The sequence below is a fragment of the Sinohyriopsis cumingii genome, chromosome 6, assembly GCF_028554795.1.
Source record: "Sinohyriopsis cumingii isolate HCF-2022 chromosome 6, ASM2855479v2, whole genome shotgun sequence".
NCBI lineage: Eukaryota > Metazoa > Mollusca > Bivalvia > Unionida > Unionidae > Sinohyriopsis > Sinohyriopsis cumingii.
The window spans coordinates 114,800,549-114,814,026 of NC_142966.1; positions in this window are offsets into that span (position 1 = coordinate 114,800,549).

The following is a 13,478-nucleotide window of genomic DNA, read 5'->3' on the forward strand; positions in this document are numbered from 1 at the left end:
ACACGACAACAACATTATTAATGCGGTCATAACTCCGCCCAGATCAATTTGAACTTAGTCGCGCGGTAGACATCACTTTCGAAAGAAACTGGCGTTTTAGTCTACTTAAAATTGAAATTTGGAGTCATATTGTGCATGAATGCGCATTGCAACAACTTTTCCATTTAGTGTGGAATGAATAGATTTTGGTATTTTTGTCGATTCTACTAAATTTCATGATATTTGCTGGATTTATCTGTGTCAAATCTAGATGAAGTACATCTGATTTCAGCAGTGAAGGATCAGCGTGTTGACATCTGCAAATATGTTTCTGTTCTGTCGTTGAATGTTTGGAATCATAATGTGGGAAAAATACGAAGTCTTTCAATTGTAATTATCGCCCCCAAAAATACGCTATCGAATATAATGTTTATTTCAGTTTGAGTGCAGTAAGAAGGATGTAATTGCACTTGAAATATAGACGAAATTACAGTACAATTTCGAAATGTGTAATCAAGCTTTAGAACCCATGACATGGCTCATGTAATTCGGATTTTCAGAACTAAGAAAGTACATTTTGAGGAAATTCCGAGTGAACAACTGTAAGTATATATTTTGCCATCTTTATTATAGCTAAAGAAGACACGTTTATGCCTTGTCACTTTCATGTTATGTGTAAGGACCTAGCAAATTTTTTTTTTAACTGTCTGGTGTCTATTGCTAGCCTAAATCCGAAACATTGTATCAAAAAGTTAACGCGGAATATTGCGAAGCAGCTGGTATGCGGCAGTTCTTGAAACATCTGCTTTAGTTCATTCAGAAACAAATTGAATCAACCAAAACGTAAAGCGTTTATTACATGAGTGTACATGATTTGTTTACAAATTAGTTCCTAATTCATTATTGGGCATACGTGTCGTGCACGTGAGTGTAATATGAAGGTGTGCAATGTCGTAAAATATTGCACGATTCTGACAATGTAAAGTTAACGGAGACAAAAATGAGCATATACTCAATATTTTATATTTCATAACGCATGAGTACGCAGAACTTTGCACAAATAGTGAACGTAGTTTGTTATCTATCTATCTATCTATCTATCTATCTATCTATCTAGAGAGACTGATGCGTTCACTTATAAAAAGCACAATGTTTTGTAATAACACGTAACATACTGTCTTATGGAAGGAAAATAACACTGTGTATGCAATTGGTACACTTAAAAATATGATGTGGTTGGGCGCTTGCAATTAAGATGCGTGATTACAGAGAATATATACGAAAGCATTATGTTTTATTAATGATTCATTAATAGTATTTCATATATAGACAGAAAAATGTACACAGAGACATACAGCCGTACAATTGTTTTTAGCTGACCTTTGAACACAAACAGGTGTATTTATTTACATAATAATTGCAAAGATATGCAGTATGTACAGTGGTTGAAAGATCTAAATCACCTAGTCAAAATGTTTTCAGCGAATAAGCCCTAACATTTACATGATTGGTCTAAATTTTAGCGATTAAGCATTTTGTAGACACCGTCAGCACAGAGGCATCTTAAATTCATGTTCACGTACGTACGTTACGGCCATGGGTAGTTATAATAACATATGACCCATTTTTCGCCAGAATGTTACGCAAGGTGTGCATATTAATGAACGACACATGACAGTGCATATAGGACGCCAAAAGCAACATACATGTATTTACATATATGGCTCTGCTGGCAAATAGACCGGTGTTTTTGAAGATTTATACTGCATGTAGCGTAACATAGCAAACAAAAATTCTCTATTATTATTTATTTCCTCGGCTATTTTTTTTAACCCGAAATATACTAAATAACTTAAAGGTTCTCACCATAAGCGCATAAAATGGAGCTCATTTCAATGTGATATGGTTTCTCTCAATTAAGCTAACATCTTAGGAATTCATGTGGAAAGTGTTCGATTCTTCAGCAATACACGCTGATTAGTATAGGTGTGTGTGCATTTGTGTGTATGTGTTGTTGCTGTTGTTGTTCTTGTTTTGGGGTTTATCACCATTTCTCAGCGCAATGTAGAGATACACGGCGGCCAATCTAACTGGAGGAGGAAGAACCCAGGAAAACCCTGGTCAGAAGCACGGGAAGCTCTTGGCAGCTTTCTTACATACCCATACTTTGGCCAAGCTCGAGAAAGAGATGAGATGGCAGCGATCGTTAAAGGCAAGTGTTCTAGACCACTCTGCCACCAGGAGCCCCTAATGGTAACTTTTATGTATATCTATATTGAGATGCTTAACTTGTATCCATTATGGAAGGTTCTAATTTAAGTTAATGGTTATTTGTAAACAAATGTTTAGATAGCTAACTTTTGTCCATGGTTTTGGTCTGCAATTTAAGATAATATTAATAAACATGTTGACATGATCTTTCGACCTTAGACAGATCTGGAAGCGAACTTATGACTCACGTCCTGATTTGTTTTTAATTTGTCGGAGGGTTTTATATAAGTTCTGATAAACAAAAATATTATATTCTTGTTCATTCCTATTTTAATATCAGTTTAGTGAAATAAATTGAGTTGTGTTTAGACAGAATTTGAGAGAAATCATTATACAGTCATTAATTGGAAATAACAAAATGCTCATTGACTGGATTAACTCTATTTTTTTTATTCTTGTGAATTGATTCGAAGACATTCTGAATAATATCATTGTGATACATCCTGATCATTGGTAGACCAGCACGTTAAATATTCTTGGAATTCATTTCAAGCACAATATACCTTTGGACTTGTGATAGAACATTTAGGATTTTTTGGGATTTATTTCACTATACTGGAAGTTCTTCTTAACTTTGTAACTTAGCGAATTAAATTATTTGGTGACTTTACTAAACTTCATGGTTTTGCTTTTCTCTGTTACTTAGTTTAAGACCATTGAGTCATAATATATTACAATGTCCATATTAGTAACATCATGGGACTACCTGGAGACAGTTGAAAATGCAATACTCAAACTACAATTACTAACACTGGACAACAAATTTTTACAAAAGTCATGTTACTGAAATAAAATTAGTCAATTCTTATCAATTTTTATGTGCTGAACACGAATATGACAGTCAAATTGCAAAATTGGCTCTAGTTTTTTTGTAATCTGCAAGAAATTAATGTTTACATAACGAAATGCATTCCAATAGTAAAAGGTCAACTGTAATAGCCTACCTATAAAAAATCAAGTCATTGACTACATCTTAGATTTCTTCGCCTGTCTCTTGTACAGCTGTTCGGGAGCATCTCTGAGGAGTGTCCAGCAGTAGTCAGCCAGCATTGTAGTGGACCATTTTCCCTGGTATCTTTGTTCCATTGTTGCGATATCTTGATGAAAACGTTCGCCGTGTTCATCACTAACAATACCACAGTTGCTAGGAAAGAAATCCAAATGGGAATGAACGAAGTGAATCTTTAGAGACATATTGCAGCCAAGTTTCTTATACTTCATCAACATGTCTTCTACTAGTTCCTTATAGTTTTCTGCCCTAACATTTCCGAGGAAGTTTGTAGAAACTAGGCGAAAAGCATTCCATGCTTGTTTCGCGTCACCTTCCAGCAAGTTGTTGAACCGGTCATCTTTGAAAAGCTCTCGAATCTGAGGACCCACAAAAACTCCCTCTTTAATCTTTGCTTCGCTGAGTCGAGGGAATTTTTCATGCAGGTATCGGAATGCTGGCAAAGTCCGGTCAATGGCTTTCACGAAGTTCTTCATCAAACCTAGTTTGATGTGAAGGGGTGGTAGCAAGATTTTCTGAGCCTCAACCAGAGCTGGGTGTTGGATATTCTTCTCTCCAATGGCTACATTCTGCCTGTGAGTCCATTCCTTCCTCATGTAGTGCATTTCCCTTGCTCGGCTATCCCACTCGCATAAGAAACACATGTATTTTGTATATCCTTGCTGCAGTCCCATTAAAAGGGCAACTACCTTCAAATCACCACAGAGGTGCCAGCTGTACTTGTTATACTCAATGGAATTCAGTAGCTGCCTTAAGTTATCGTATGTCTCTTTCATGTGGACAGCATACGCTACTGGAATAGATGGAAGAATGTTTCCATTGTGCAAAAGCACAGCCTTGAGACTCAGTTTCGAAGAGTCCACAAATAGTCTCCATTCTTGTGGGTCATGAGTGATTTTTAAAGCATTCATGAGGCCCTCAATATCGGAACAGAATATCAGATTACTTTCCTTTCTGAAGAAAGGCTCCAATTGCTGGTGGCACTTTCGATATGCAGTAATTGTGACATCTTCTTCTAGAAGATTCCATTGTTGGAGTCTTGATCCTAGCAATTCTGCCTTGTTCTTTGATAAGTCCAAATCACGAATCAGGTCATTTAGTTCTTCCTGTGTTATTCTGTGTGGGGTTGATGATGCACCACAGTGAAAATCTGGATCACTGCATGCTGATGGACCAGGAGAAGAACAGGTCGACTCACCTTTGTCTTCGTCAGATGAATCAAGAGAATATTCTGCTGGAGGTTCTGGAATAGGAAGTCCCTCACCATGTGGAACTGGTCTCAATGCAGACGGAATGTTTGGGTAGACTATTCTCGACTTCTTTCGCTTCGTTATTCCGCCGGAAAGAGGAGGAACCAAGCAGAAGTAACAGTCATTTAGGTGATTGCTTGGCTCTCTCCACACCATTGGGACTGCAAACGGCATTGATGACCTTTTGCAATTCAACCACTGTGAAAGCTGTGTTGTACATGTAGCACAGCATATATGCGGAGCCCAAGGCTTGTCTTGGTCACCAACCTTGCATCCGAAGTAAAGATGATATGCATTCTTCACTTGAGAATTGATACTTTTCTTCTGGTTGGCAAATGTCACTTCCCCACAAATATAGCAAAAATTGTCCGCGGTATTAACACACTTTCGAGGCATTACTGTTCTTTATTGTACGTAAATGGATAAAATAATAAGTTTTATGTAACAGTAGCTTGAACTGTCTCGCACAACGTCTAAAATATTTTAAATGCTGAACCTATCTGATTGGGCTTTATATAGTACACTGCTTACGTCAGCTTCAGCAGCCGCCTGGCATTAGTATAATAGGCCTACACATGTATAGTACACTGCTGACGTCAACTTACTTCAGCAGCCGCATGGCATTAGTATTGCATTGCATCAGAAAATGATGCAATCAACTGTGGATGATGTGAGCATGATGGTATTATGCAATGTTACATCATTATTCCGGATGTTGCTGCAGTCCTACTGGAGAAATTTACACAGTGAAACATAGAAAATGAGGTATATGAATATCTTCAAAACGAGAGCCAATACAAATTTTTCACGGTTATATTCGTGTTCGGCACACCAAAATACTACAGATTAGGGCCTTTTCAAGTCAGTAATGATTTCACTGTTGACCAGTGTAATCAACACACCTAGAAACCAATTAAATTACGAAATGGGTAGAACTGCTAACGCATACACATATATCCTGTCACCCGAAAAGGGTAGGAATGGTTACACACGTACGTACTAAGGAAGAATATCACGGTCTGACTGACTAGAACCCACACCAAGTGTTCAGGCGTGCGATTGACAATGTAACACATAGCAAACAGCTACGGTATCTTTAGTAAGTAGTAAATGATGACCACTTGTATTATGTATGTAGTGGTGCTTTACGGCACTTCAGCACAAAGTGGCTATGTGATATCCAGTTGATGTATGTATGTGGTAGTGCTTTTTGGCATCTCGCCACAAAGTGGCTATGTGTGGACCAGTTGATGTATGTATGTAGTAGTGCTTTTCGGCACCTCGCCACAAAGTGGTTATGTGATGACCAGTTGATGTATGTATGTGGTAGTGCTTTTCGGCACCTCGCCACAAAGTGGCCATGTGATGACCAGTTAATGTATGTATGTGGTAGTGCTTTTCGGCACCTCGCCACAAAGTGGTTATGTGACGACCAGTTGATATATGTATGTGGTAGTGCTTTTAGGCACATCGCCACAAAGTGGCTATGTAATGACCAGTTGAGGTATGTACGTGGTAGTGCTTTATGGCACTTCAACACAAAAGTGGCTATGTTGTTCCAACAAAATGTTCTGTTAGAAAAAAAAAGAATTGCACAAAAATTAGAAAGATAAAGCCTTCCAAACAAATGTATGAAACGTTAAGCTGTAAAAATTCTGTAAAATGTATATAAGATAACGCATAATATAAATTGTATGATTGTACAGTAACTGAAGATTTTTGGAAATCCTTTTACTGTTTTGATTATGAGCTACATACCAAAATATTATGATTTAATAAAGAGAATTTTTATGAAATTATAAGTTTGGTGATCTAAATCGTTTTTGTTTTGTTTTGTCATTGTAAATATCTTATTTATAAATCTCATAGAGGTTCAAAAATCCTACCTTTTACATGTTATAAAAGTAATGTTTCATACTGCAAAACAAAACCCGGAACATATCTGGGAGATTTGTATAATAAAACTTGATTGGTCCCTTTTAACAATTTTAACAGTTGAACATTTCATCTACTTTTGAGTTCAATATTTTGTTATAGCATTTTCCAATTCATGTACCACCATATAAATTCCTATTTAATAGTTAATTTTATATTTACTTCTCACCACAGTGTTGTGTGTGTGTATGTGTGTGGGGTGGATGGGTGGTTTGGTAGTTTGGATTTTTAACGCAGCTTTAAGAATTTTCAATAATATCGCTACGATGTCTGCAGTGTGACAGTTTATAGCGATGTCTAGCAGTTGCGTATCATGCTGCAGACATGCAGCATGATTTTCCACCCAGTTACATTATCCCGACAGCAGGCCGACCAGTCCTAACACTAACCTCTTAATGATGAGCGCCTAGCGAGGCAGTTGTTGGTACCATTTATAAAAGTCTTTGGTACGACTCGGAGGGGGCGCGATCCAGTGGCGTCACTCGGGTTGGTGTCATCCAGTGCGGTAGCTCATGGTGTCACCCCCATGGTCCTCCTTCCGTAACAGACCATACAGAATCCTTAGTAATGTCATTTTGGTGTCACCCCCTCTGATGGTGTCACCCGGTGCAGTCCGCACCCCCCGCATCCCCCTAGCGACGCCACTGCTGTGCCTACTAGTCATGTATTTAACTATGATCGGTTATCCGCTTATGAAATCCGACTAGACCGAGCAGTGTGTGCTCTGTAAAATTTGCAATTTTTCATTTTGGTGTCACCCCTCTGAGATGGTGTCACCCGGTGCGGTCCGCACCCCCCGCACCCCCCTAGCGACGCCACTGGCGCGATCTCCCGCATCCGAGGCAGCCGCTCTAACCACTTAGGCCACCGGAGCGGCCATTAAAATGCTTTAAAAACATCTGCTTATTTGTATTTATTTATGTTCTTTATTTATAAATGTCTGAATTTCCTTGTGGTACATGAAATCTGATCGTCAAAATAATACCATTCAACGCTCAGATTGTTGTAAATGGTAGCCCAGAATGCATATCGTAGTATCAGAACAAGAACTGAACTTTTGGTCTCTGAAATCACTGAACGTCTCATGAATATCCCGTGCATTTGCATCTTTACTAGCCACATTCCAATCCTATCTATGGAAGCATCCCAACTTCTAAACATGTTAATTCCCATCCTGATAAAAAAAATACCAAAGCAGATACGGAACTTTTTAAGTGACGGAAAATAAAGTTAGGGAAATATCTAACCCTACAGTCCACCAGAAAAACATGGTTGGTGCTGTATAAATTGTGGTGTTGTATAGCCATTGTAAACACCAGTGGTTCTGTAACGCAAACGTGAAAATCAAAGGTCGAGTTTAGTCTTCTTAGCAATCAAGAACATTGTATCATAATTTAATTTTGGAAGTAGCTCATAATTTAGGCATTCAAGAAATTCTCATCCTGGAAATTTTTTTGATATGAAATTACTGTGAACGAAATGCCAAATTTGACTTAAATAAAAACAAATGGAACAATAAATTTAAATAAATAAACATATCTAAAGCAAAATGGGGTCCAGACACACCTAAAAACATAAGCAAAGTAGCACTAAAAACTGGTGATCTTGCCTTTATTGTTTTCCTTCAATTCTGCCCATTCAGCAGAATCTCCGCTTCTGTTGGCTGATAGCAAAAATACGGCTAGCTTGTGGCCAGCAAAGGGAGGGGGGGAGAGGACATTTACAATTAATTAATCACATTTTCAAGGGAACAATTAAAACAGTATATATTCAGCAGTACCAATCTAAATTTAGAAAAAATGTGAAATTCCGAGCTTAGAAAGATTTGTAACGGCAGTTTCAAAGATGACAACTGGACACCAGAATGAATTGCATGTTAATGAGGCTGTGATTTGTGTGTACACGTGGTGATCAAATGCACTGTACCATACTTCCGTGGTGGACTGCTCCGGTGCCCTAGTGGTTATAGCGTCCGACTAGGAGGTCGCGTGTTCGAACACCGGCCGAAGACTTATAAAAATGGTACTAGAAGCCGCATCGCTTGGCCATCAGGATTAAGAGGTTAGTGTTAGGATTGGTCAGCCTGGTGTCAGGATAATGTGACTAGGTGGGACATGATGCCATATGCATGCGCAGTGTAGACATTAGCATAAACAGTCACACTGCAGACATCGTAGCGATATGACTAAAATCTTGATGTCATGATGCAAAATGATGTTTTAAAACAAACCATCAAATTATCTTTATGTAAACATGAATAATTAATAGCTCTTTTTATTCTACTTTAATTTCTTTTCCTTTGATGTGGGGACAGAGAGGAGCAATTAAGAATGAATTAATGAAACTATGTCGTAACACCTAATATACTTTAAGGTATTGTATTGCAAATTATGATTTTATTTTCATAAAATTTTGTTATTATTATTATTATTATTATTATTAATTCATACTTGTTAAATCAGTAAGGAATGGATTAATCAAATGTATTAGTTAAGCCTAATACGTGTATACTTATCAGTAATTTAATTTTTTTTAAAAAAGACGTGTATCTCTACTTACATGTTCGCACAACCACGCTTTGTTTGATTTTATTTTAATTTTCTTCACTCGTTTTAATTTCATCGACTATGTTATATAACTAATATCACCATATCAAGTTATGATTTGTGCATATCAATCAATGGTATACAGCTTTATAACCATCTCAAGTTATGATTTATGCATATCAGTCAATGGTATACAACTTTATAACCATATCAAGTTATGATTTGTGCATATCAATCAATGGTATACACCTTTATAACCCCATAAATATTACATATGCATATTGTAACTTGAGTGAATAGCTCATGCTAAAGCAGTATCTATGAAAAGTAAATGGAAAAGATGACTACTTTTCATGGTTTTTTTGACAGTGTTTTGACACCCGGTAACCATGGCAACGGACACGTGAACACAAAACTGATGTCAGAAATAAATGTTAACCACATCATGTGTACAGTATATATCATATAAAGACATTTGGGGGAGGGGGGTGTCAGAAAATGGCCCTTATTCGATGTAGTCCTTTGCTTGCGTTTCGGTGTTGTCAATGTGTTTTGGTTCGTTTTGGTATTTATAGATCTCAATTAGTCGAAGGTTCATGCTTATTATTTGTTTTGTAGTAAATTTTAGTGGTTCTCTAAACTGTTTCAAAGGCATGTCTAGCCAGATCTACCATTTACCGAGTGTATAAACGTGACCGTTTTTCACCGATCGTATGTTAGGCGTTAACATAATTGCATAACGTGGCAAAATCCATGTTTAGCTGCACACGCGGGCTTTCTTAATTTCTATTTCTATGCTACGTGGGTTCATGCAACAATTCTCAATTTATAATAAACGTGATCTGTATAAAACAATCGATTTCCGAGTATAACAAACAATAAACATCGTACCAAAAGATACGACGTCATCGTCAATCGCAGCGTGTTAATTATTAGAACAGACTTACGGAAAGTATCTTTGTTCCGTCATTTGATAAGGACTTGAGAGAGATGAATATAATTCCAGTAAATTCCTTTTCCATTCCTGCTCATGGAGGTATTGATGTTATACCATATCGGAGCAAGATATATTCTATACAAGATGCATTGAGAAAACAAACTTTAAATGTAATCCCTTTCAAGATTGTTTTAAATACCGTATTTATTTTTCTTTTGCTATCGATTAAAGTGCATTGTTACATAAATAAACACCTCATACACGTGACAATGTTCAATTTGTTTTCGCTAAATCCAGTTCTAGCTGGTTTCATCCAGTTACTTTGAATACTATAATGACATATAACATACCTTTTTCTCTTGTTAATATGATTAAACAATAACAACAAGGTATATTGCTTGTGTCAACATAGTATATGAGCTGAACACGGATCCAAAGTCGGTTCCTAAATAGGTCACATAAAAGTAGTTCAATATTGACATAATCTAATGTTGGGTAAGGCATAATGTTGGGTAAGGCATAGTGAATATAACATACCTAACCCAGTCTGAACATAGAAGTACATCATGTCAAGTTCTAGTTACGCCTAACAGCGATATTCACTACAGTTTTAAAAATATTTGCAAAAGAGAACGACTGCCTGGTGCATGTGGTAACTAGCCCAGAGGTGGTTCACCTTTTTACCGTAAAAATAAGATCATACTATGAATTACCAAAATGACGTACAAGTATATTAAATGTATACGTTTATTCTCATCGCTGAAATAACGCCAGTGTGCATAGTGCATTGCTCATAAATAATGATAAAAATATAAGTCAAACCTAACTGCAAAACCTTTGTATGTACTTCACTCGCCATTTTTCTAAAAGAAAGTGGTTGGAGTGTGTAAAACCTTTAGAAATTATGCATTACTTGTATTTAATAAACATACATACACACACATGCATACATACATGCATACATGCATACATACATACATACATACTTCGGCCACTCTTTTAACAGGTGCATATACCATAAAGTAAAATGCTAGAAAAATAATTAGCACCTATGAAAAATGTGCATAGCAATTGGATCATATATGGGGTTTTTTACCGGTTAGTGTAAAATTTCGTGATAACGCATTTTTGGAGTCACAATCGGCACACAAAAGCATCTCAAGTTCAAGTTCGGGTTTGTACATTACGGTCACGAATATTTATAATAATATGTGACCTACATTTTACCCGAACTTGGCGTACGACGTGGATATCAACTGTCTAGAAATCTGCGGTCACCGACGGAAAATACTTGCTTCTTTCCCCGCCCCATCCCTCTTACAAAAATGTAGAATTCATCTTCGATTCCTGCTGTAATATTTGTAATAAAAAGGATACATCCATAATACATATGGGAGGCGAACAGCAGCATTCACGTTTATTTACATTACGGTGTACTGTAGTGCTGTAATAGCACATCTACACACCCTGCCTTACCACCGACAGCTTTATAATTAAATAACTTAAATTAAAATATTAAAATATGTCGAGGCTAGATTTCCTGCTTTTTACATTATGAATCTGCCCTGAGCAAAAAATTGTCCTTTTTTCTCGAGCTAAATTTTAATCAAAATCGAGTATAAAAATCAAAGGTCCCCCCACACACGCATGAAGTGACTCTCGATCCAGTACTAATATTTTTTTCCTTCTCATTTCAATGCGATATTGTTATTCACAACTCGGGGCTCTCATCTCTTAAGAATTAATCTGGAATGTGATCGATTCTACAACTATACTGTTGCTGAGCTACAGTGGCTCCCCCACAGACAGACGAATTCGTGAAAAGCGTTGATTTTCATCAATATTGCTGCTATTGAAAATGAACTCATCAAAGTCAGTATTACTACTGATAGATGTCCACATAGTTTGTTGGGGTTTTAAGTGCATTTTTGCATATTATTGGCTTTAACATACCGAGAAATTTGGAGCTAACTGCCTTTCCTAAAAAATACATCAAAGCAGTCGACTACGATTGTCCTGGCCGGGTATCGAACGATCAACCCTTGGAATGCGAGTTCGACGGTCTCCCAACTCTTTGTATGCCTCACCATGACACTGGTAGAGACAGTGTGTGACCAATGTCTGTCCCTTACGCCTAGGTCAAATTGTGCGTTTATGTAATTTCAGTCATTATGGTGGAGCATCCGTGTTCCATGACACGTGACTTTCTTTTCTTTAATTTTCAAAATAATTTGATAGACTCTCTCAGGATATTCCAAGTTACCGGATCAGAAAAGCAACGAATTCTGTTGAGTGATTATTGTTAATTTGCTAACAGCAGACAAAAGTATACGGTTTTTTTTCTCAGTAGAGCAACCATTTATGAGACAATGTTGATTCCTTAAAATGCGTCGAAAAGTATACCATTTAAAATGTATATGTACGTATGTATGTGTTTGCATGCATACATACACATATGTATGTACGTATCTTATATATATATATATATATATATATATATATATATATATATATATATATATATATATATATATATATATATATATATATATGTGTGTGTGTGTGTGTGTGTGTGCGTGCGAGAGAGAGAGAGAGAGAGAGAAATGGATGTTTGAAACGATCGATGATGCATAGATGAATATGTAAGCCACCCACAGAAATTACCACATAATACTTCCTTCTTATGTGGACTGTTCGTCATAGCTGCGGACAGGCAGAGAGTGCGGACATCATTCATTAAAAAACTACATTGTTCAACTTTTTCTTAAAACATTGCATCAAAGGATGTATTCGTTCTCAAAAATCTGTACTAAATGTTCTAATTAAAGCAGGGAAAATTACCGTGTAAAATTTTAGGTACCTTGATCTCTGTGCCTTTTCTACCGATTTCCTTGTAGATTTTTGGGAATGTGAATCGTTTTCTTTAAATGCGGACAAAAGTAAGGAAGTTTTGCAAATCTGTTTGGTAACTTTATATTTATATGTCTACCTATCTTAATTTCTATTTGTACAGCGTATATTTGCCTCCTTACACGTAAAAAAGGAAAATAATTTATTTTTTTTAAATGAATCAGCAAATACTGCACACTTTTGATAATGATATTAAATAATCCTCCCGACAACAACAATTTGTTTACTTGTAGAATTATTATTCCTGAAAAATGACTGTACGGTTAGAATAATCCTGAAAAAGTAATGTACACTTGATATAATCCTGCTCGAAGATAGTGCCTACCTTTTTTATTATAAATAATTTGTCCCTAATAGACCCCTAGTATACAACAAAACAGAACCCTGTCTGGAAAGGACAAAGAAACGATTGGACAAATGCGCCCCTCACAGACAAATTTTCTCAAAACGAAGGAGACTCACGTAACAAATAAATAAACTGGTTGCTCTAATGACAGTGTGTGTGTGTGTGTGTGTGTGTGGGTGGGTGTGTGATTTGGATATTTATGGTAGCTTTAACAATTTTTCAGTCATATCGCTACGATATCTGCAGTGTGACAGTTTATAGTGACGTCTAGCACGGGGGCATCTAATCTGATAAA